General features: G+C 50.0%; 1 protein-coding gene across 2 annotated transcripts in view; it reads left to right on the top strand.

Moving 5' to 3' along the window:
• Positions 1-23,261, top strand: part of LOC134945787 (nuclear factor 7, brain-like) — a 180,398-nt gene that overhangs the window by 1,019 nt on the left and 156,118 nt on the right. The window lies entirely within an intron of this gene.

The raw sequence follows: 23,261 nt of genomic DNA, 5'->3' as shown, positions 1-23,261 counted from the left end.
TATAAACCTCGTTTTGGCAAAAAATAACATATATACAGCTGGGCACTGTATATATGTATGAGCGCCCGCCAAATTTTACATTTTAAGTGGGACAGAAGCCCGCCGCCGAGGGGGCGGGGCTTCTCCCTCAGCACTCACCAGCGCCATTTTTTCTCCACAGCACCGCTGAGAGGAAGCTCCCCGGACTCTCCCCTGCTTATACCACGGTAGACGAGGGTTGAAAAGAGAGGGGGGGGGGGGCACATAATTCGGTGCAAATTACATACAGCAGCGCTACTGGGCAAACATTAAGTTACTGTGTTATTCCTGGGTTATATAGCGCTGGGGTGTGTGCTGGCATACTCTCTCTCTGTCTCTCCAAAGGGCCTTGTGGGGGAACTGTCTTCAAATAGAGCATCCCCTGTGTGTGTGTGTGGTGTGTCGGTACGCGTGTGTCGACATGTCTGAGGAAGAAGGCTATGTTGGAGAGGAACGGGAGCAAATGAATGTGGTGTCTCCGCCGGCAGCGCCGACACCTGACTGGATGGATATGTGGAATGTTTTAAATGCTAGTGTAAACTCATTGCACAAAGTTTAGACAAGGCTGAAGCTTTGGGACAGTCAGGGTCTCAACCCATGCCTGGTCCTATGTTGCAAGGACCGTCAGGGTCTCTTAAGCGCCGACTATCCCAGATTGTTGACACGGATACCGACACGGATTCGGACTCCAGTGTCGACTACGATGATGCAAAGTTACAGCCAAAATTGGCAAAATCCATTCGATATATGATTATGGCAATAAAAGATGTTTTGCACATCAGAGGAACCCCCTGTCCCTGACAAGAGGGTACATATGTACAAGGGAAAGAAGCCTGAGGTAACCTTTCCCCCCTTACACGAGCTAAACGAGTTATGTGAAAAAGCTTGTGAATCTCCAGATAAAAGACTGCAGATTTCCAAAAGGATTCTTATGGCGTATCCTTTCCCATCAACGGATAGGTTACGATGGGAATCCTCCCCTAGGGTGGACAAAGCATTAACACGCTTATCCAAGAAGGTAGCCCTGCTGTCACAGGATACGGCTACCCTCAAAGATGCTGCGGATCGCAAACAGGAGGTTACCCTGAAGGCCATTTATACACATTCAGGTACCTTACTCAGACCGGCGATTGCGTCGGCCTGGGTGTGTAGTGCAGTAGCGGCATGGACGGATTCTTTATCTGAGGGGATGGATACCCTAGATAGGGATACTATTTTATTGACCCTGGGGCATATAAGAGATGCTGTCCTATATATGAGAGATGCTCAAAGAGACATTAGTCTACTGGGTTCTAGAATAAAGGCTATGTCGGTTTCTGCCAGAAGAGTCCTATGGACACTGCAATGGACAGGTGATGCTGACTCAAAAAGGCATATGGAGGTTTTACCTTACAGGGGTGAGGAATTGTTTGGGGAAGGTCTCTCGGACCTAGTCTCCACAGCTACAGCTGGAAAATCAAATTTTTTACCTTATGTTCCCTCACAGCATAAGAAAGCTCCGCATTATCAAATGCAGTCCTTTCGGTCACAAAGAAACAAGAAAGTGCGAGGTGCGTCCTTTCTTGCCAGAGGTAGGGGCAGAGGAAAAAAGCTGCACAACACAGCTAGTTCACAGGAACAGAAGTCCTCCCCGGCCTCTACAAAATCTACTGCATGACGCTGGGGCTCCACTGGCAGAGTCCGGCCCAGTGGGGGCACGTCTTCGGAATTTCAGCCACATCTGGGTTCACTCCCAGGTGGATCCCTGGGCAATAGAAATTGTTTCTCAGGGTTACAAGCTGGAATTCCAAGAAGTGCCTTCTCGACGATTTTTCAAATTGGCTCTACCAACTTCTCCCCAGGAAAGGGAGATAGTGTTATATGCAATACAAAAATTGTATCTTTAACAGGTGGTGGTCAAGGTTCCCCTCCTCCAACAAGGAAAGGGATACTACTTGACCATGTTTGTAGTCCCGAAACCGGACGGTTCGGTCAGACCCATATGAAATTTGAAATCCCTGAACCTATACTTGAAAAGGTTCAAATTCAAGATGGAATCGCTAAGAGCGGTCATTGCAAGCCTGGAAGGGGGGGATTTTATGGTGTCCCTGGACATAAAGGATGCATACCTTCATGTACCCATTTATCCACCTCATCAGGCGTACCTCAGATTTGCGGTACAGGACTGTCATTACCAATTTCAGACGTTGCCGTTTGGTCTCTCCATGGCCCCGAGAATTTTCATCAAGGTAATGGCGGAAATTATGGTGCTCCTGCGCAAGCAAGGTGTCACAATTATCCCATACTTGGACGATCTCCTCATAAAAGCGAGATCAAGAGAGCAGTTGCTGAACAGCGTGTCACTTTCACTGAAGGTGTTGCAGCAACACGGCTGGATTCTCAATATCCCGAAGTCGCAGTTGGTTCCTACGACTCGTCTGTCTTTCTTGGGCATGATTCTGGACACGGACCAGAAGAGGGTTTATCTCCCGATAGAAAAAGCCAAGGAACTCATGACTCTTGTCATGAACCTATTGAAACCAAAACAGGTGTCAGTGCATCACTGCACTCGAGTCCTGGGAAAGATGGTGGCATCATACGAGGCCATTCCCTTCGGCAGGTTCCATGCAAGGACTTTCCAATGGGACCTACTGGACAAATGGTCCGGGTCACATTTACAGATTCATCGGTTGATCACCCTATCCCCCAGGGCCAGGGTATCACTCCTGTGGTGGCTGCAGAGTGCTCACCTTCTCGAGGGCCGCAGATTCGGCATTCAGGGCTGGATCCTGGTGACCACGGACGCAAGCCTCCGAGGTTGGGGAGCAGTCACACAGGGAAGAAATTTCCAAGGTCTTTGGTCAAGTCAAGAGACTTGTCTTCACTTCAACATCCTGGAACTAAGGGCCATATACAACGCCCTACGTCAAGCGAAGAACTTACTTCGCGACCAACCGGTTCTGATCCAGTCAGACAACGTCACAGCAGTTGCTCATGTAAACCGCCAAGGCGGCACAAGGAGCAGAGTGGCGATGGCAGAAGCCACCAGAATTCTTCGCTGGGCGGAGAATCACGTAAGCGCACTGTCAGCAGTGTTCATTCCGGGAGTGGACAACTGGGAAGCAGACTTCCTCAGCAGGCACGACTAACATCCGGGAGAGTGGGGACTTCATCAGGAAGTCTTCGCACAGATTGCAAGTCGGTGGGGACTGCCACAGATAGACATGATGGCGTCCCGCCTCAACAAAAAGCTACAGAGGTATTGCGCAAGGTCAAGAGACCCTCAGGCAGTAGCGGTAGACGCCCTAGTGACACCGTGGGTGTTCCGGTCAGTCTATGTATTTCCTCCTCTTCCTCTCATACCCAAGGTGTTGAGGATAATAAGACAAGGAGGAGTGAGAACAATCCTCATCGTTCCAGATTGGCCGTGGAGGACCTGGTATCCGGATCTGCAGGAAATGCTCACAGAAGATCCGTGGCCTCTTCCTCTAAGACAGGACCTGTTGCAGCAGGGGCCCTGTCTGTTCCAAGACTTACCGCGGTTGCGTTTGGCGGCATGGCGGTTGAACGCCGGATCCTAGCGAAAAAAGGCATTCCAGATGAGGTCATTCCTATGCTGATAAAGGCTAGGAAGGACGTGACAGCTCAACATTATCACCGTATATGGCGAAAATATGTTGCTTGGTGTGAGGCCAGGAATGCCCCTACGGAGGAATTCCAGCTGGGCCGTTTCCTTCACTTCCTACAGTCAGGAGTGACTTTGGGCCTAAAATTGGGTTCCATTAAGGTCCAGATTTCGGCCCTATCCATTTTCTTTCAAAAAGAGCTGGCTTCTCTACCTGAAGTTCAGACGTTTGTGAAGGGAGTGCTGTGCATTCAGCCCCCTTTTGTGCCCCCGGTGGCACCTTGGAATCTTAACGTGGTGTTGAGTTTCCTGAAATACCACTGGTTTGAACCACTCAAAACGGTGGAATTGAAATATCTCACGTGGAAGGTGGTCAGGCTACTAGCATTGGCTTCGGCTAGGCGTGTGTCAGAATTAGCGGCTTTGTCACATAAAAGCCCTTATCTGGTTTTCCATGCGGATAGAGCAGAATTGCGGACCGCCCACAATTTCTGCTGAAAGTGGTTTCATCCTTTCATATAAACCAACCTATTGTGGTGCCTGTGGCTACTACTGACTTGGAGGATTCCGAGTTACTGGATGTAGTGAGGGCTTTGAAGGTTTATGTAGCCAGAACGGCTAGGGTCAGGAAAACAGAATCTTTGTTTCTCTGACGTCCTAGTGGATGCTGGGAACTCCGAAAGGACCATGGGGAATAGCGGCTCCGCAGGAGACTGGGCACAAAAGTAAAAGCTTTAGGACTAGTTTGTGTGCACTGGCTCCTCCCCCTATGACCCTCCTCCAAGCCTCAGTTAGATTTTTGTGCCCGAACGAGAAGGGTGCAATCTAGGTGGCTCTCCTGAGCTGCTTAGAGTAAAAGTTTAAATTAGGTTTTTTATTTTCAGTGAGTCCTGCTGGCAACAGGCTCACTGCATCGAGGGACTAAGGGGAGAAGAAGCGAACTCACCTGCGTGCAGAGTGGATTGGGCTTCTTAGGCTACTGGACATTAGCTCCAGAGGGACGATCACAGGCCCAGCCATGGGTGGGTCCCAGAGCCGCGCCGCCGTCCCCCTTACAGAGCCAGAAGAGCAGAAGAGGTCCGGAAAATCGGCGGCAGAAGACGTCCTGTCTTCAATAAGGTAGCGCACAGCACCGCAGCTGTGCGCCATTGCTCTCAGCACACTTCACACTCCGGTCACTGAGGGTGCAGGGCGCTGGGGGGGGGGGCGCCCTGAGACGCAATAAAAATACCTTAGATGGCAAAAAATACATCACATATAGCTCCTGGGCTATATGGATGCATTTAACCCCTGCCAGAATACATAGAAAAACGGGAGATAAGGCCGCCGATAAGGGGGCGGAGCCTATCTCCTCAGCACACTGGCGCCATTTTCCCTCACAGCTCCGTTGGAGGGAAGCTCCCTGGCTCTCCCCTGCAGTCACTACACTACAGAAAGGGTTAAAAAAGAGAGGGGGGGCACTAATTACGCGCAGTATTAAAGATACAGCAGCTATAAGGGGAAAAACACTTATATAAGGTTATCCCTGTATATATATAGCGCTCTGGTGTGTGCTGGCAAACTCTCCCTCTGTCTCCCCAAAGGGCTAGTGGGGTCCTGTCCTCTATCAGAGCATTCCCTGTGTGTGTGCTGTATGTCGGTACGTTTGTGTCGACATGTATGAGGAGAAAAATGATGTGGAGACGGAGCAGATTGCCTGTAATAGTGATGTCACCCCCTAGGGGGTCGACACCTGAGTGGATGAACTGTTGGAAGGAATTACGTGACAGTGTCAGCTCTGTATAAAAGACAGTGGTTGACATGAGACAGCCGGCTACTCAGCTTGTGCCTGTCCAGACGTCTCATAGGCCGTCAGGGGCTCTAAAGCGCCCGTTACCTCAGATGGCAGATATAGACGCCGACACGGATACTGACTCCAGTGTCGACGGTGAAGAGACAAATGTGACTTCCAGTAGGGCCACACGTTACATGATTGAGGCAATGAAAAATGTTTTACACATTTCTGATAATACGAGTACCACCAAAAAGGGGTATTATGTTCGGTGAGGAAAAACTACCTGTAGTTTTCCTGAATCTGAGAAATTAAATGAGGTGTGTGATGATGCGTGGGTTTCCCCCGATAACAACTGATAATTTCTAAAATGTTATTGGCATTATATCCTTTCCCGCCAGAGGTTAGGGTGCGTTGGGAAACACCCCCTAGGGTGGATAAAGCGCTCACACGCTTGTAAGGGCTCTACCCTCTCCTGAGATGGCCGCCCTTAAGGATCCTGCTGATAGAAAGCAGGAGGGTATCCTAAAATGTATTTACACACATACTGGTGTTATACTGCGACCAGCAATCGCCTCAGCCTGGATGTGCAGTGCTGGGTTGGCGTGGTCGGATTCCCTGACTGAAAATATTGATACCCTAGATAGGGACAGTATATTTTTGCCTATAGAGCATTTAAAAGATGCATTTCTATATATGCGTGATGCACAGCGGAATATTTGCCGACTGGCATCAAGTCTAAGTGCGTTGTCCATTTCTACCAGTAGAGGGTTATGGACACGACAGTGGTCAGGTGATGCGGATTCCAAACGGCATTTGGAAGTATTGCCTTATTAAGGGGAGGAGTTATTTGGGGTCGGTCTTTCAGACCTGGTGGCCACGGCAACAGCTGGGAAATCCACGTTTGTACCCCAGGTCGCCTCTCAACATGAGAAGACGCCGTATTATCAGGCGCAGTCTTTTCGTGGACAAGCGGGCAAAAGGTTCCTCATTTCTGCCCCGTGACAGAGGGAGAGGAAAAAGGCTGCAGAAATCAGCCAGTTCCCAGGAACAGAAACACTCTCCCGCCTCTGCCAAGCCCTCAGTATGACGCTGGGGCTTTACAAGCAGAATCAGGCACGGTGGGGGGCCCGTCTCAATGAATTTCAGCGCGCAGTGGGCTCACTCGCAAGTAGACCCCTGGATCCTTCAGGTGATATCTCAGGGGTACAAATTGGAATTCGAGACGTCTCCCCCTCGCCGTTTCCTAAAGTCGGCTTTACCGATGTCTCCTTCTGACAGGGAGACAGTTTTGGAAGCCATTCACAAGCTGTATTCCCAGCAGGTGATAATCAAGGTACCCCTCCTGCAACAGGGAACGGGGTATTATTCCACACTGTTGTGGTACCGAAGCCGGACGGCTCGGTGAGACCGATTCTAAATCTAAAATCTTTGAACACTTACATACAGAGGTTCAAATTCAAGATTGAGTCACTCAGAGCAGTGATTGCGAACCTGGAAGAAGGGGACTACATGATGTCTCAGGACATCAAGGATGCTTACCTTCATGTCCAAATTTACCCTTCTCACCAAGGGTACCTCAGGTTTATGGTACAGAACTGTCACTATCAGTTCAGACGCTGCCGTTTGGATGGTCCACGGCACCCCGGGTCTTTACCAAGGTAATGGCCGAAATGATGATATTCCTTCGAAGGAAGGGAATTTTAGTTATCCCTTACTTGGACGATTCCCTGATAAGGGTAAGATCCAGGGAACAGTTGGAAGCACTATCTCAGGTAGTGTTGCGGCAGCACGATTGGATTCTCAATATTCCAAAATCGCAGCTGGTTCCGACGACTCGTCTTCTGTTCCTAGGGATGATCCTGGACACAGTCCAGAAAAAGGTGTTTCTCCCGGAGGAGAAAGCCAGGGAGTTATCCGAGCTAGTCAGGAACCTCCTAAAACCGAGCCAAGTCTCAGTGCATCAATGCACAAGGGTTCTGGGTAAAATGGTGGCTTCCTACGAAGCAATCCCATTCGGCAGATTCCACGCAAGAACTTTCCAGTGGGACCTGCTGGACAAATGGTCCGGGTCGTATCTTCAGATGCATCAGCGGATAACCCTGTCACCAAGAACAAGGGTGTCCCTCCTGTGGTGGTTGCAGAGTGCTCATCTTCTAGAGGGCCGCAGATTCGGCATTCAGGACTGGGTCCTGGTGACCACGGATGCCAGCCTGCGAGGCTGGGGAGCAGTCACACAGGGAAGGAATTTCCAGGGCTTATGGTCAAGCCTGGAGACATCACTTCACATAAATATCCTGAAGCTAAGGGCCATTTACAATGCTCTAAGCTTAGCAAGACCTCTGCTTCAAGGTCAGCCGGTGTTGATCCAGTCGGACAACATCACGGCAGTCACCCACGTAAACAGACAGGGTGGCACAAGAAGCAGGAGGGCAATGGCAGAAGCTGCAAGGATTCTTCGCTGGGCGGAAAATCATGTGATAGCACTGTCAGCAATTCCGGGAGTGGACAACTGGGAAGCAGACTTCCTCAGCAGACACGACCTCCACCCGGGAGAGTGGGGACTTCACCCAGAAGTCTTCCACATGATTATAAACCGTTGGGAAAAACTCGACAGGTATTGCGCCAGGTCAAGGGACCCTCAGGCAATAGCTGTAGACGCTCTGGTAACACCGTGGGTGTACCAGTCAGTGTATGTGTTCCCTCATCTGCCTCTCATACCCAAGGTACTGAGATTGATAAGATGGAGAGGAGTAAGCACTATATTCGTGGCTCCGGATTGGCCAAGAAGGACTTGGTAACCGGATCTTCAAAAGATGCTCACGGAGGATCCGTGGCCTCTACCTCTAAGAAGGGACCTGCTTCAGCAAGGACCCTGTCTGTTCCAAGACTTACCGCGACTGCGTTTGACGGCATGGCGGTTGAACGCCGGATCCTGAAGGAAAAAAGGCATTCCGGATGAGGTCATCCCTATCCTGATCAAAGCCAGGAAGGATGTAACCGCAAAACATTATCACCGCATTTGGCGAAAATATGTTGCGTGGTGCGAGGCCAGTAAGGCCCGACGGAGGAAATTCAACTGGGTCGATTCCTACATTTCCTGCAAACAGGAGTGTCTATGGGCCTGAAATTGGGGTCCATTAAGGTTCAAATTTCGGCCCTGTCAATTTTCTTCCAAAAAGAACTAGCTTCAGTCCCTGAAGTTCAGACGTTGTAAAAGGGGTACTGCATATACAGCCTCCTTTTGTGCCTCCAGTGGCACCTTGGGATCTCAATGTAGTTTTTGGGTTCCAAAAAGTCACATTGGTTTGAACCACTTAAATCTGTGGAGTTAAAATATCTCACATGGAAAGTGGTCATGCTGTTGGCCCTGGCCTGGGCCAGGCGCGTGTCAGAATTGGCGGCTTTATCCTGTAAAAGCCCTTATCTGATTTTCCATTCGGACAGGGCGGAATTGAGGACTCGTCCTCAGTTTCTCCCTAAGGTGGTTTCAGCGTTTCACCTGAACCAACCTATTGTGGTGCCTGCGGCTACTAGGGACTTGGAGGACTCCAAGTTGCTAGACGTTGTCAGGGCCCTGAAAATATATGTTTCCAGGACGGCTGGAGTCAGAAAATCTGACTCGCTGTTTATCCTGTATGCACCCAACAAGCTGGGTGCTCCTGCTTCTAAGCAGACTATTGCTCGTTGGATTTGTAGTACAATTCAGCTTGCACATTCTGTGGCAGGCCTGCCACAGCCAAAAATCTGTAAATGCCCTCTCCACAAGGATGATGGGCTCATCTTGGGCGGCTGCCCGAGGGGTCTCGGCTTTACAACTTTGCCGAGCAGCTACTTGGTCAGGAGCAAATACGTTTGTAAAATTCTACAAAATTGATACCCTGGCTGAGGAGGACCTGGAGTTCTCTCAATTGGTGCTGCAGAGTCATCCGCACTCTCCCGCCCGTTTGGGAGCTTTGGTATAATCCCCATGGTCCTTTCGGAGTTCCCAGCATCCACTAGGACGTCAGAGAAAATAAGAATTTACTTACCGATAATTCTATTTCTCATAGTCCGTAGTGGATGCTGGGCACCCATCCCAAGTGCGGATTGTCTGCAATACTTGTACATAGTTACAAAAATCGGGTTATTATTGTTGTGAGCCATCTTTTCAGAGGCTCCTCTGTTATCATGCTGTTAACTGGGTTCAGATCACAGGTTATACGGTGTGATTGGTGTGGCTGGTATGAGTCTTACCCGGGATTCAAAATCCTTCCTTATTGTGTACGCTCGTCCGGGCACAGTATCCTAACTGAGGCTTGGAGGAGGGTCATAGGGGGAGGAGCCAGTGCACACCAACTAGTCCTAAAGCTTTTACTTTTGTGCCCAGTCTCCTGCGGAGCCGCTATTCCCCATGGTCCTTTCGGAGTTCCCAGCATCCACTACGGACTATGAGAAATAGAATTATCGGTAAGTAAATTCTTATTTTATCCTGTATGCTTCTAACAAGGTTGGTGCTCCTGCTTCAAAGCAAACTATTGCTCGCTGGATCTGTAATACGATTCAGCAGGCTCATTCTGCGGCTGGATTGCCGCTGCCAAAATCAGTTAAGGCCCATTCCACAAGGAAGGTGGGCTCTTCTTGGACGGCTGCCCGAGGGGTCTCGGCATTACAGCTGTGCCGAGCAGCTACTTGATCAGGTTCAAACACTTTTGCAAAGTTCTACAAGTTTGATACCCTGGCTGAGGAGGACCTTGTGTTTGCTCATTCGGTGTTGCAGAGTCATCCGCACTCTCCCGTCCGTTTGGGAGCTTTGGTATAATCCCCATGGTCCTTACGGAGTCCCCAGCATCCACTTGGACGTTAGAGAAAATAAGATTTTACTTACCGGTAATTCTATTTCTCGTAGTCCGTAGTGGATGCTGGGCGCCCGTCCCAAGTGCGGACTTCTTCTGCAATGCTTGTATATAGTTATTGCTGCAATAAGGGCTATGTTTTTGTTGCATCAGGGTTGATCTGATGCTCTGTTGTTGTTCATACTGTTAACTGGGTAAAGTTATCACAAGTTATACGGTGTGGCTGGTATGAGTCTTGCCCTGGATTTCCAAAATCCTTTCCTTGTACTGTCAGCTCTTCCGGGCACAGTTTCTCTAACTGAGGTCTGGAGGAGGGACATAGAGGGAGGAGCCAGAGCACACCAGTATCCAAATTCTTTCTTAAAGTGCCCATGTCTCCTGCGGAGCCCGTCTATTCCCCATGGTCCTTACGGAGTCCCCAGCATCCACTACGGACAACGAGAAATAGATTTACCGGTAAGTAAAATCTTATTTCTCTAACGTCCTAGTGGATGCTGGGGACTCCGTAAGGACCATGGGGAATAGACGGCTCCGCAGGAGACTGGGCACACTAAAAGAAAGATTTGGTACTACCTGGTGTGCACTGGCTCCTCCCTCTATGCCCCTCCTCCAGACCTCAGTTAGATTTCTGTGCCCGGCCGAGCTGGATGCACACTAGGGGCTCTCCTGAGCTCCTAGAAAGAAAGTATATGTTAGGTTTTTTATTTTACAGTGAGACCTGCTGGCAACAGGCTCACTGCAACGAGGGATTAAGGGGAGAAGAAGCGAACCTACCTGCTTGCAGCTAGCTTGGGCTTCTTAGGCTACTGGACACCATTAGCTCCAGAGGGATCGACCGCAGGCCCAGTCCTTGGTGTTCGTTCCCGGAGCCGCGCCGCCGTCCCCCTTACAGAGCCAGAAACAAGAAGATGGTCCGGAAAAGCGGCGGCAGAAGACTTCAGTCTTCACCAAGGTAGCGCACAGCACTGCAGCTGTGCGCCATTGCTCCTCATGCACACTTCACACTCCGGTCACTGAGGGTGCAGGGCGCTGGGGGGGGGCGCCCTGAGCAGCAATAATATCACCTTGGCTGGCAAAATAACCACAATATATAGCCCCAGAGGCTATATATGTGGTAATTACCCCTGCCAGAATCCATAAAAAAGCGGGAGAAAAGTCAGCCGAAAAAGGGGCGGAGCCATCTCCCTCAGCACACCGGCGCCATTTTCTCTTCACAGTGTAGCTGGAAGACAGCTCCCCAGGCTCTCCCCTGTAGTTCTCAGGCTCAAAGGGTTAAAAAGAGAGGGGGGGCACTAAATTTAGGCGCAATATTGTTTATACAAGCAGCTATTGGGGAAAATTCACTCAGTGATAGTGTTTATCCCTACATTATATAGCGCTCTGGTGTGTGCTGGCATACTCTCTCTCTGTCTCCCCAAAGGGCTGTGTGGGGTCCTGTCCTCAGTCAGAGCATTCCCTGTGTGTGCGGTGTCGGTACGGCTGTGTCGACATGTTTGATGAGGAGGCTTATGTGGAGGCGGAGCAGATGACCGATAAAGGGGATGTCGCCCCCTGGGGGCCGACACCAGAGTGGATGGATAGGTGGAAGGTATTAACCGACAGTGTCAACTCCTTACATAAAAGGCTGGATGACGTAACAGCTATGGGACAGCCGGCTTCTCAGCCCGCGCCTGCCCAGGCGTCTCAAAGGCCATCAGGGGCTCAAAAACGCCCGCTCCCTCAGATGGCAGACACAGATGTCGACACGGAGTCTGACTCCAGTGTCGACGAGGTTGAGACATATACACAATCCACTGGGAACATCCGTTACATGATCCCGGCAATAAAAAATGTGTTACACATTTCTGACATTAACCCAAGTACCACTAAAAAAGGGTTTTATGTTTGGGGAGAAAAAGCAGACAGTGTTTTGTTCCCCCATCAAATGAGTGAATGAAGTGTGAAAAAGCGTGGGTTCCCCCGATAAGAAACTGGTAATTTCTAAAAAGTTACTGATGGCGTACCTTTTCCCGCCAGAGGATAAGTTACGCTGGGAGATATCCCCTAGGGTGGATAAGGCGCTCACACGTTTGTCAAAAAAGGTGGCACTGCCGTCTTTGGATACGGCCACTTTGAAGGTACCTGCTGATAAAAAGCAGGAGGCTATCCTGAAGTCTGTATTTACACACTCAGGTACTAGACTGAGACCTGCAGATAGTGCTGCTGCAGCGTGGTCTGTAACCCTGTCAAACAGGGATACTATTTTGCGAACATAAGTCGTCGTCTTATATATGAGGGATGCACAGAGGGATATTTTGCCGGCTGGCATCCAGAATTAATGCAATGGCCATTCTGTCTGGAGGGTATTAGAGACCCGACACTGGACAGGTGATGCTGACTTTAAAAGGCACATAGAGCCTTATAAGGGTGAGGAATTGTTTGGGGATGGTCTCTGGGACCTCGTATCCACAGCAACAGCTGGGAAGAAATTTTTTTACCTCAGGTTTCCTCACAGCCTAAGAAAGCACTGTATTATCAGGTACAGTCCTTTCGGCTTCAGAAAAGCAAGCGGGTCAAAGGCGATTCCTTTCTGCACAGTGACGAGGGAAGAGGGAAAAAGCTGCACCAGTCAGCCGGTTCCCAGAATCTAAATTCTTCTCCCGCTTCCTCTGAGTCCACCGCATGACGGGGGGGCTCCACAGGCGTAGCCAGGTACGGTGGGGGGCCGCCTCAAAAATTTCAGCGATCAGTGGGCTCGCTCACAGGTGGATCCCTGGATCCTTCAAGTAGTATCTCAGGGGTACAGGCTGGAATTCGAGGCGTCTCCCCCCCGCCGTTTCCTCAAATCTGCCTTGCCGACAACTCCCTCAGGCAGGGAGGCTGTGCTAGAGGCAATTCACAAGCTGTATTCCCAGCAGGTGATAGTCAAGGTGCCCCTACTTCAACAAGGACGGGGTTACTATTCCACACTGTTTGTGGTACCGAAACCGGACGGTTCGGTGAGACCCATTTTAAATTTGAAGTCCTTGAACACATACATAAAAAAAATTCAAGTTCAAGATGGAATCGCTCAGGGCGGTTATTGCAAGCCTGGAGGAGGGGGATTACATGGTATCCCTGGACATCAAGGATGCTTACCTACATGTCCCCAGTTACCATCCTCACCAGGAGTACTTCAGATTGTGGTACAGGATTGCCATTACCAATTCCAAACACTGCCGTTTGGACTGTCCACGGCACCGAGGGTCTTTACCAAGGTAATGGCAGAAATGATGATACTCCTTCGAAAAAAGGGAGTTTTTAATTATCCCGTACTTGGACGATCTCCTTATAAAGGCGAGGTCCATGGAGCAGTTGTTGGTCGGAGTAGCACTATCTCGGGAAGTGCTACAACAGCACGGATGGATTCTATACATTCCAAAGTCACAGCTGGTTCCTACCACATGCCTGCTGTTCCTGGGGATGGTTCTGGACACAGAACAGAAAAAAAAAAAAGTGTTTCTCCCGCAGGAGAAAGCCAAGGAGCTGTCATCTCTAGTCAGAGACCTCCTAAAACCAAAACGGGTACCGGTGCATCACTGCACACGAGTCCTGGGAAAAATGGTGGCTTCATACGAAGCAATTCCATTCGGCAGGTTCCATGCAAGGACCTTCCAGTGGGACCTCTTGGACAAGTGGTCGGGATGGCATCTTCAGATGCATCGTCTGATAACCCTGTCTCCAAGGACCAGGGTGTCTCTACTGTGGTGGCTGCAGAGTGCTCATCTTCTAGAGGGCTGCAGATTCGGCATACAGGACTGAGTCCTGGTGACCACGGATGCCAGCCTTCGTGGCTGGGGAGCAGTCACACAGGGAAGAAACTTCCAAGGACTATGGTCAAATCAGAAGACTTCCCTGCACATAAATATTCTGGAACTAAGGGCCATTTACAATGCCCTAAGTCAGGAAAAACCCCTGCTTCAAAACCAGCCGGTACTGATCCAGTCAGACAACATAACGGCAGTCGCCCATGTAAACCGACAGGGCGGCACAAAAAGCAGGTTGGCGATGGCAGAAGCCGCAAGGATTCTCCGATGGGCGGAAAATCACATAATAGCACTGTCGGCAGTGTTCATTCCGGGAGTGGACAACTGGGAAGCAGACTTCCTCAGCAGACACGACCTACACCCGGGAGAGTGGGGACTTCATCCAGAAGTCTTCCTACTGTTGGTAAACCGTTGGGAAAGGCCACAGGTGGACATGATGGCGTCCCGCCTCAACAACAAAGCTAAAGAGATATTGCGCCAGGTCAAGGGACCCTCAGGCGATAGCTGTGGACGCGCTAGTGACACCGTGGGTGTACCAGTCGGTTTATGTGTTCCCTCCTCTGCCCCTCATACCAAAGGTACTGAGAATAATAAGAAGACGAGGAGTAAGAACGATACTCGTGGTTCCGGATTGGCCAAGAAGAGCTTGGTACCCGGAACTTCAAGAAATGTTATCAGAGGACCCATGGCCTCTACCGCTCAGACAGGATCTGCTACAACAGGGGCCCTGTCTGTTCCAAGACTTACCGCGGCTGCGTTGGACGGCATGGCGGTTGAATTCCGGATCCTAAAGGAAAAGGGCATTCCGGAGGAAGTCATTCCTACGCTGATAAAAGCCAGGAAAGAAGTAACCGCAAACCATTATCACCGCATTTGGCAAAAATATGTTGCGTGGTGTGAGGCCAGGAAGGCCCCACAGAGGCATTTCAGCTGGGTCGTTTTCTGCACTTCCTACAGTCAGGAGTGACTATGGGCCTAAAATTGGGTTCCATTAAGGTCCAGATTTCGGCTCTGTCGATTTTCTTCCAGAAAGAACTGGCTTCACTGCCTGAAGTTCAGACTTTTGTAAAGGGAGTGCTTCATATTCAGCCCTTTTGTGCCTCCTGTGGCACATTGGGATCTCAATGTGGTGTTGAGTTTCCTAAAATCACATTGGTTTGAACCACTTAAAACCGTGGATCTCAAATATCTCACGTGGAAAGTGGTCATGTTATTGGCCTTGGCTTCGGCCAGGCGTGTGTCAGAATTGGCGGCTTTGTCGTGTAAAAGCCCTTATCTGATTTTCCATATGGATAGGACAGAATTGAGGACTCGTCCCCAGTTTCTCCCTAAGGTGGTATCAGCTTTTCACTTGAACCAACCTATTGTAGTGCCTGCGGCTACTAAGGACTTGGAGGATTCCAAGTTACTGGACGTAGTCAGGGCCTTGAAAATGTATGTTTCCAGGACGGCTGGAGTCAGGAAAACTGACTCGCTTTTTATCCTGTATGCACCCAAAATAGGTGCTCCTGCTTCTAAGCAGACTGTTGCTCGCTGGATTTGTAGCACAATTCAGCTGGCGCATTCTGCGGCTGGTTTGCCGCATCCTAAATCAGTGAAAGCCCATTCCACGAGGAAGGTGGGCTCATCTTGGGCGGCTGCCCGAGGGGTCTCGGCTTTACAATTTTGCCGAGCTGCTACTTGGTCAGGGGCAAACACGTTTGCTAAATTCTACAAATTTGATACACTGGCTGAGGAGGACCTTGAGTTCTCTCATTCGGTGTTGCAGAGTCATCCGCACTCTCCCGCCCGTTTGGGAGCTCTGGTATAATCCCCATGGTCCTTACGGAGTCCCCAGCATCCACTAGGACGTTAGAGAAAATAAGAATTTACTCACCGATAATTCTATTTCTCGTAGTCCGTAGTGGATGCTGGGCGCCCATCCCAAGTGCGGATTGTCTGCAATACTTGTATATAGTTATTGCCTAACTAAAGGGTTATTGTTGAGCCATCTGTTGAGAGGCTCAGTTGTTATTCATACTGTAACTGGGTAAAATATCACGAGTTATACGGTGTGATTGGTGTGGCTGGTATGAGTCTTACCCGGGATTCAAAATCCTTCCTTATTGTGTCAGCTCTTCCGGGCACAGTATCCTAACTGAGGCTTGGAGGAGGGTCATAGTGGGAGTACCAAATCTTTCTTTTAGTGTGCCCAGTCTCCTGCGGAGCCGTCTATTCCCCATGGTCCTTACGGAGTCCCCAGCATCCACTACGGACTACGAGAAATAGATTTACCGGTAAGTAAAATCTTATTTTTTTACCCCTCAAAATTCTACACACAATACCCCATAATGACAACTTTTTTTGAGATTTTTGCTTTTTTATTAAACGGGATTTTAATACCTACCGGTAAATCCCGCTCTCGTAGTCCATAAGGGATACTGGGGTGAACTTAGTACGATGGGGTATAGAAGGGGTACAAAGGAGCCGGTGCACTTTAAATTTCTTCCACTGGGTGTGCTGGCTCCTCCCCTCCTACAGGCAGTTAAGCAAAATAGTGCCCAAAGGAGAAAGGACATACTTGAGAGAGAGAACATAACAACAATGGGGGTTATTCCGAGTTGATCGCTCGCTATGGATTTTTGCGGCGCAGCGATTATGGCAGAACGTGTCTAATCTGTGCATGCGTATGCACCGGAATGCGCTGGCGCGTCGTACAGGTACAAAGAGCTTTGTGGTTTTGCACAGGTTCTAGCGACACTTCCAGTCGCACTGTCGAACGCAAGGAGATGGATAGGAAGTAAGAGTGTATGGGTGTCAACTGACCGTTTTCTGGGAGTGTTTGGAAAAACGCAGGCGTGGCCGGGCATTTGCAGGGCGGGTATCTGACGTCAATTCCGGGACCATCGTCGCTACAATAATGGCACAGAATTAGTAACTACAGGGCTGGTCTTTGTTCTGCACAAAATGTGTTTGCTGCCGCGCGGCTGCACAGGCGTTCGCACTCCTGCAAACCGAAAATACACTCATTCGTGGGCGGCGACTATGCGTTTGCACGGTTAGCGAGCGATCAACTTGGAATCGGCCAATGAGTGGCGAGATTCACACACCAGCACACTATAACAAAAAACAACCAGCGAACGGCTGTAACAAAACAGCAACAGCTGAACAGGTAACCTATTAGAAAAGCAAAAACCTGCAGACAAGTCACCGCACTGAGACGGGCGCCCAGTATCCCTTATGGACTACGAGAAAAGGATTTACCGGTAGGTATTAAAATCCCGTTTCTCTGACGTCCTAAGTGGATGCTGGGACTCCGTAAGGACCATGGGGAATAGCGGCTCCGCAGGAGACTGGGCACAACTAAAGAAAGCTTTAGGACTACCTGGTGTGCACTGGCTCCTCCCACTATGACCCTCCTCCAGACCTCAGTTAGAATCTTGTGCCCGGCTGAGCTGGATGCACACTAGGGGCTCTCCTGAGCTCCTAGAAAAGAAAGTATATTTTAGGTTTTTTATTTTCAGTGAGATCTGCTGGCAACAGACTCACTGCGACGAGGGACTAAGGGGAGAAGAAGCGAACCTACCTGACTGGAGATAGTTTGGGCTTCTTAGGCTACTGGACACCATTAGCTCCAGAGGGATCGAACACAGGACCCGACCTCGATCGTTCGGTCCCGGAGCCGCGCCGCCGTCCCCCTTACAGAGCCAGATGCATGAAGATGGTCCTGGAAATCGGCGGCAGAAGACTTCGGTCTTCAACAAGGTAGCGCACAGCACTGCAGCTGTGCGCCATTGCTCCTCATGCACACCTCACACTCCGGTCACTGATGGGTGCAGGGCGCTGAGGGGGGCGCCCTGAGCAGCAATATGAATACCTTGGCTGGCAAAAAATCACAATATATAGTCCCAGAGGCTATATATGTGATAAATACCCCTGCCAGAATCCATGAAAAAAGCGGGAGAAAAGTCTGCCGAAAAAGGGGCGGGGCTATCTCCCTCAGCACACTGGCGCCATTTTTTCTTCACAGTGCAGCTGGAAGACAGCTCCCCAGGCTCTCCCCTGTAGTTTTCAGGCTCAAAGGGTTAAAAAGAGAGGGGGGGCACTAAATTTAGGCGCAATATGTGTATACAAGCAGCTATTGGGGAAAAATCACTCAGTTATAGTGTTAATCCCAGCATTATATAGCGCTCTAGTGTGTGCTGGCATACTCTTTCTCTGTCTCCCCAAAGGACTTTGTGGGGTCCTGTCCTCAGTCAGAGCATTCCCTGTGTGTGTGCGGTGTGTCGGTACGGCTGTGTCGACATGTTGGATGAGGAAGGTTACGTGGAGGCGGAGCAGAGGCCGATAAATGGGATGTCGCCCCCTGTGGGGCCGACATCAGAGTGGATGGATAGGTGGAAGGTATTAACCGACAATGTTAACTCCTTACATAAAAGGCTAGATGACATAACAGCTGTGGGACAGCCGGCTTCTCAGCCCGCGCCTGCCCAGGCGTCTCAAAGGCCATCAGGGGCTCAAAAAACGTCCGTTACCTCAGATGGCAGACACAGATGTCGACGCGGAGTCTGACTCCAGTGTCGACGAGATTGAGACATATACACAATCCACTAGGAACATCCGTTGCATGATCTCGGCAATGAAAAATGTGTTACACATTTCTGACATGAACCCAAGTACCACATAAAAGGGGTTTTATGTTTGGGGAGAAAAAGCAGCCAGTGTTTTGTTCCCCCATCAGATGAGTGAATGAAGTGTGTAAAGAAGCGTGGGTTCCCCCGATAAGAAACTGGTAATTTCTAAAAAGTTACTGATGGCGTACCCTTTCCCGCCAGAGGATAGGTCACGTTGGGAGATATCCCCTAGGGTGGATAAGGCGCTCACACGTTTGTCAAAAAAGGTGGCACTGCCGTCTTAGGATACGGCCACTTTGAAGGAGCCTGCTGATAAAAAGCAGGAGGCTATCCTGAAGTCTGTATATACACACTCAGGTACTATACTGAGACCTGCAATTGCCTCAGCATGAATAGTGCTGCTGCAGCGTGGTCTGATACCCTGTCAGATAATATTAATACCCTAGACAGAGATAATATTTTGCTAACACAGAGCATATTAAAGACGTCGTCTTATATATGAGGGATGCACAGAGGGATATTTGCCGGCTGGCATCCAGAATTAAGGCAATGTCCATTCTGCCAGGAGGGTATTAGAGACCCGGCAGTGGACAGGTGATGCTGACTTTAAAAGGCTCATGGAGATTCTGCCTTATAAGGGTGAGGAATTGTTTGGGGATGGTCTCTGGGACCTCGTAACCACAGCAACAGCTGGGAAGAAATTTTTTTACCTCCGGTTTCCTCACAGCCTAAGAAAGCACCGTATTTTCAGGTACAGTCCTTTCGGCTTCAGAAAAGCAAGCGGGTCAAAGGCGCTTCCTTTCTGCACAGAGACAAGGGAAGAAGGCAAAAGCTGCACCAGACAGCCAGTTCCCAGGATCAAATATCTTCCCCCGCTTCCTCTGAGTCCACCGCATGACGCTGGGGCTCCACAGGTGGAGACAAGTGCGGTGGGGGCGCGTCTCGGGAACTTCAGGGACCAGTGGGCTTGCCCACAGGTGGATCCCTAGGTTCTGTAAGTAGTATCACAGGGATACAAGCTGGAGTTCGAGGCGACTCCCCCTCGCCGTTACCTCACATCAGCCTTGCCTGCTGCCCTCGGAGAAAGGGAGGTAGTACTGGCGGCAATTCACAAGCTGTACTTCCAGCAGGTGAAATCAAGGGACCCCTCCTTCAACAAGGCCGGGGTTACTATTCCAAAATGTTTGGGGTACCGAAACCAGACGGTTCAGTGAGACCCATTCTAAAATTTAAATACTTGAACACTTATATACGAAGGTTCAAGTTCAAAATGGAATCGCTCAGGGCGATTATTGTAAGCCTGGAGAATTTCATGGTATCACTGGACATCAAGGATGCTTACCTGCATGTCCCTATTTACCCTCCTCACCAGGAGTACCTCAAAATTGTGGTAGATGATTGTCATTACCAATTCCAGACGTTGCCGTTGGTCTGTCCCCGGCACCGAGGGTATTTACCAAGGTAATGGCCGAAATAATTATCCCGTACTTGGACGATCTCCTTATAAAGACGAGGTCCAGGGAGCAGTTGTTCGTCGGAGTAGCACTATCTCGGGAAGTGCTACAACAGCACGGCTGGATTCTGAATATTCCAAAGTCGCAGCTGGTTCCTGCGACACGTCTACTGTTCCTGGGTATGGTTCTGGACACAGAACAGGAAAAAGGGTTTCTCCCGGAGGAGAAGGCCAAGGAGTTGTCATCTCTAGTCAGAGACCTCCTAATACAAATACAGGTGTCGGTGCATCAATGCACGCGAGCCCTGGGAAAGATGTTAGCTTCTTACGAAGAAATTCCATTCGGCAGGTTCCATGCAAGGATCTTCCAGTGGGATCTGTTGGACAAGTGGTCCGGGTCGCATCTTCAGATGCATCGGCGGATAACCCTGTCTCCAAGGGCCAGGGTGTTGCTGTTGTGGTGGCTGCAGAGTGTTCATCTTCGAGAGGGCCGCAGATTCGGCATACAGGACTGGGTCCTGGTGACCACGGATGCCAGCCTTCGAGGCTGGGGGGCAGTCACACAGGGAAGAAACTTCCAAGGACTATGGAAAAGTCAGGAGACTTCCCTACACATAAATATTCTGGAACTAAGGGCCATTTACAATGCCCTAAGTCAGGCTAGACCCCTGCTTCAACACCGGCCGGTGCTGATCCAGTCAGACAACATCACGGCGGTCGCTCATGTAAACCGACAGGGCGGCACAAGAAGCAGGATGGCGATGGCAGAAGCCACAAGGATTCTCCGATGGGCGGAAAATCAGGTGTTAGCACTGTCAGCAGTGTTCATTCCCGGAGTGGACGACTGGGAAGCAGACTTTCTCAGCAGACACGACCTCCACCCGGGAGAGTGGGGACTTCATCCAGAAGTTTTCCAAATGATTGTACACCGTTGGGAAAGGCCACAGGTGGACATGATGGCGTCCCGCCTCAACAAAAAGCTAAAAAGATATTGCGCCAGGTCAAGGGACCCTCAGGCGATAGCTGTGGACGCTCTGGTAACACCATGGGTGTACCAGTCGGTGTATGTGTTCCCTTCTCTGCCTCTCATACCCAGGGTAATGAGAATAATAAGAAGGAGAGGAGTAAGAACTATACTCATTGTTCCGGATTGGCCAAGAAGAGCTTGGTACCCAGAACTCCAAGAAATGATCTCAGAGGACCCATGGCCTCTGCCGCTCAGACAGGACCTGCTGCAGCAGGGGGCCTGTCTGTTCCAAGACGTACCGCGGCTGCGTTTGACGGCATGGCGGTTGAACGCCGGATCCTGAAGGTAAAGGGCATTCCGGAGGAAGTTATCCCTACGCTAATTAAAGCTAGGAAAGAAGTGAACGCAAACCATTATCACCGCATATGGCGGAAATATGTTGCGTGCTGTGAGGCCAGTAAGGCCCCAACGGAGGAATTTCAGCTAGGTCGATTCCTGCACTTCCTACAGTCAGGGGTGACTATGGGCCTAAAATTGGGTTCCATTAAGGTCCAGATTTCGGCTCTATCGATTTTCTTCCAAAATAGAACTGGCTTCACTGCCTGAAGTTCAGACTTTTGTTAAGGGAGTGCTGCATAGTCAGCCCCCGTTTGTGCCTCCAGTGGCACCGTGGGATCTCAACGTGGTGTTGGATTTCCTGAAGTCGCATTGGGTTGAGCCACTTAAATCCGTGGAGCTAAAATACCTCACGTGGAAAGTGGTCATGCTGTTGGCCTTGGCGTCGGCCAGGCGTGTATCAGAATTGGCGGCTTTGTCATGCAAAAGCCCTTATCTGATTTTTTATATGGATAAGGCGGAAATTGAGGACTCGTTCCCATTTCCTTCCTAAGGTGGTATCAGTTTTTCATGTGAACCAACCTATTGTGGTGCCTGCGGCTACTTGGGACTTGGAGGATTCCAAGTTACTGGACGTAGTCAGGGCCCTGAAAAGTATATGTTTCCAGGACGGCTGGAGTCAGGAAAACTGACTCGCTATTTATCCTGTATGCACCCAACAAGCTGGGTGCTCCTGCTTCTAAGCAGACTATTGCTCGCTGGATCTGTAGCACGATTCAACTTGCTCATTCTGCGGCTGGACTGCCGCACCCTAAATCTGTAAAAGCCCATTCCACGAGGAAAGTGGGCTCTTCTTGGGCGGCTGCCCGAGGGGTCTCGGCTTTACAAATTTGCCGAGCTGTTACTTGGTCGGGTTCAAACATTTTTGCAAGAGTCTGCAAGTTTGATACCCTGGCTGAGGAGGACCTAGAGTTTGCTCATTCGGTGCTGCAGAGTCATCCGCACTCTCCCGCCCGTTTGGGAGCTTTGGTATAATCCCCATGGTCCTTACGGAGTCCCAGCATCCACTTAGGACGTCAGAGAAAATAAGATTTTATTCACCGGTAAATCTATTTCTCGTAGTCCGTAGTGGATGCTGGGCGCCCATCCCAAGTGCGGATTGTCTGCAATACTTGTATATAGTTATTGCCTAACTAAAGGGTTATTGTTGAGCCATCTGTTGAGAGGCTCAGTTATTATTCATACTGTTAACTGGGTATAGTATCACGAGTTATACGGTGTGATTGGTGTGGCTGGTATGAGTCTTACCCGGGATTCAAAATCCTTCCTTATTGTGTCAGCTCTTCCAGGCACAGTATCCTAACTGAGGTCTGGAGGAGGGTCATAGTGGGAGGAGCCAGTGCACACCAGGTAGTCCTAAAGCTTTCTTTAGTTGTGCCCAGTCTCCTGCGGAGCCGCTATTCCCCATGGTCCTTACGGAGTCCCAGCATCCACTACGGATTACGAGAAATAGATTTACCGGTGAGTAAAATCTTATTTCTCTAACGTCCTAAGTGGATGCTGGGACTCCGTAAGGACCATGGGGAATAGCGGCTCCGCAGGAGACTGGGCACAAAAGTAAAAGCTTGAACTAGCTGGTGTGCACTGGCTCCTCCCCCTATGACCCTCCTCCAAGCCTCAGTTAGATTTTTGTGCCCGAACGAGAAGGGTGCATGCTAGGTGGCTCTCCTGAGCTGCTTAGAGTAAAAGTTTATTTTAGGTTTTTTATTTTCAGTGAGTCCTGCTGGCAACAGGCTCACTGCATCGTGGGACTAAGGGGAGAAGAAACGAACTCACCTGCGTGCAGAGTGGATTGGGTTTCTTAGGCTACTGGACATTA

The sequence above is a fragment of the Pseudophryne corroboree genome, chromosome 7 (assembly GCF_028390025.1).
Source record: "Pseudophryne corroboree isolate aPseCor3 chromosome 7, aPseCor3.hap2, whole genome shotgun sequence".
In the NCBI taxonomy this organism is placed as follows: domain Eukaryota; kingdom Metazoa; phylum Chordata; class Amphibia; order Anura; family Myobatrachidae; genus Pseudophryne; species Pseudophryne corroboree.
This window is presented reverse-complemented; position numbering and strand designations above follow the sequence as displayed.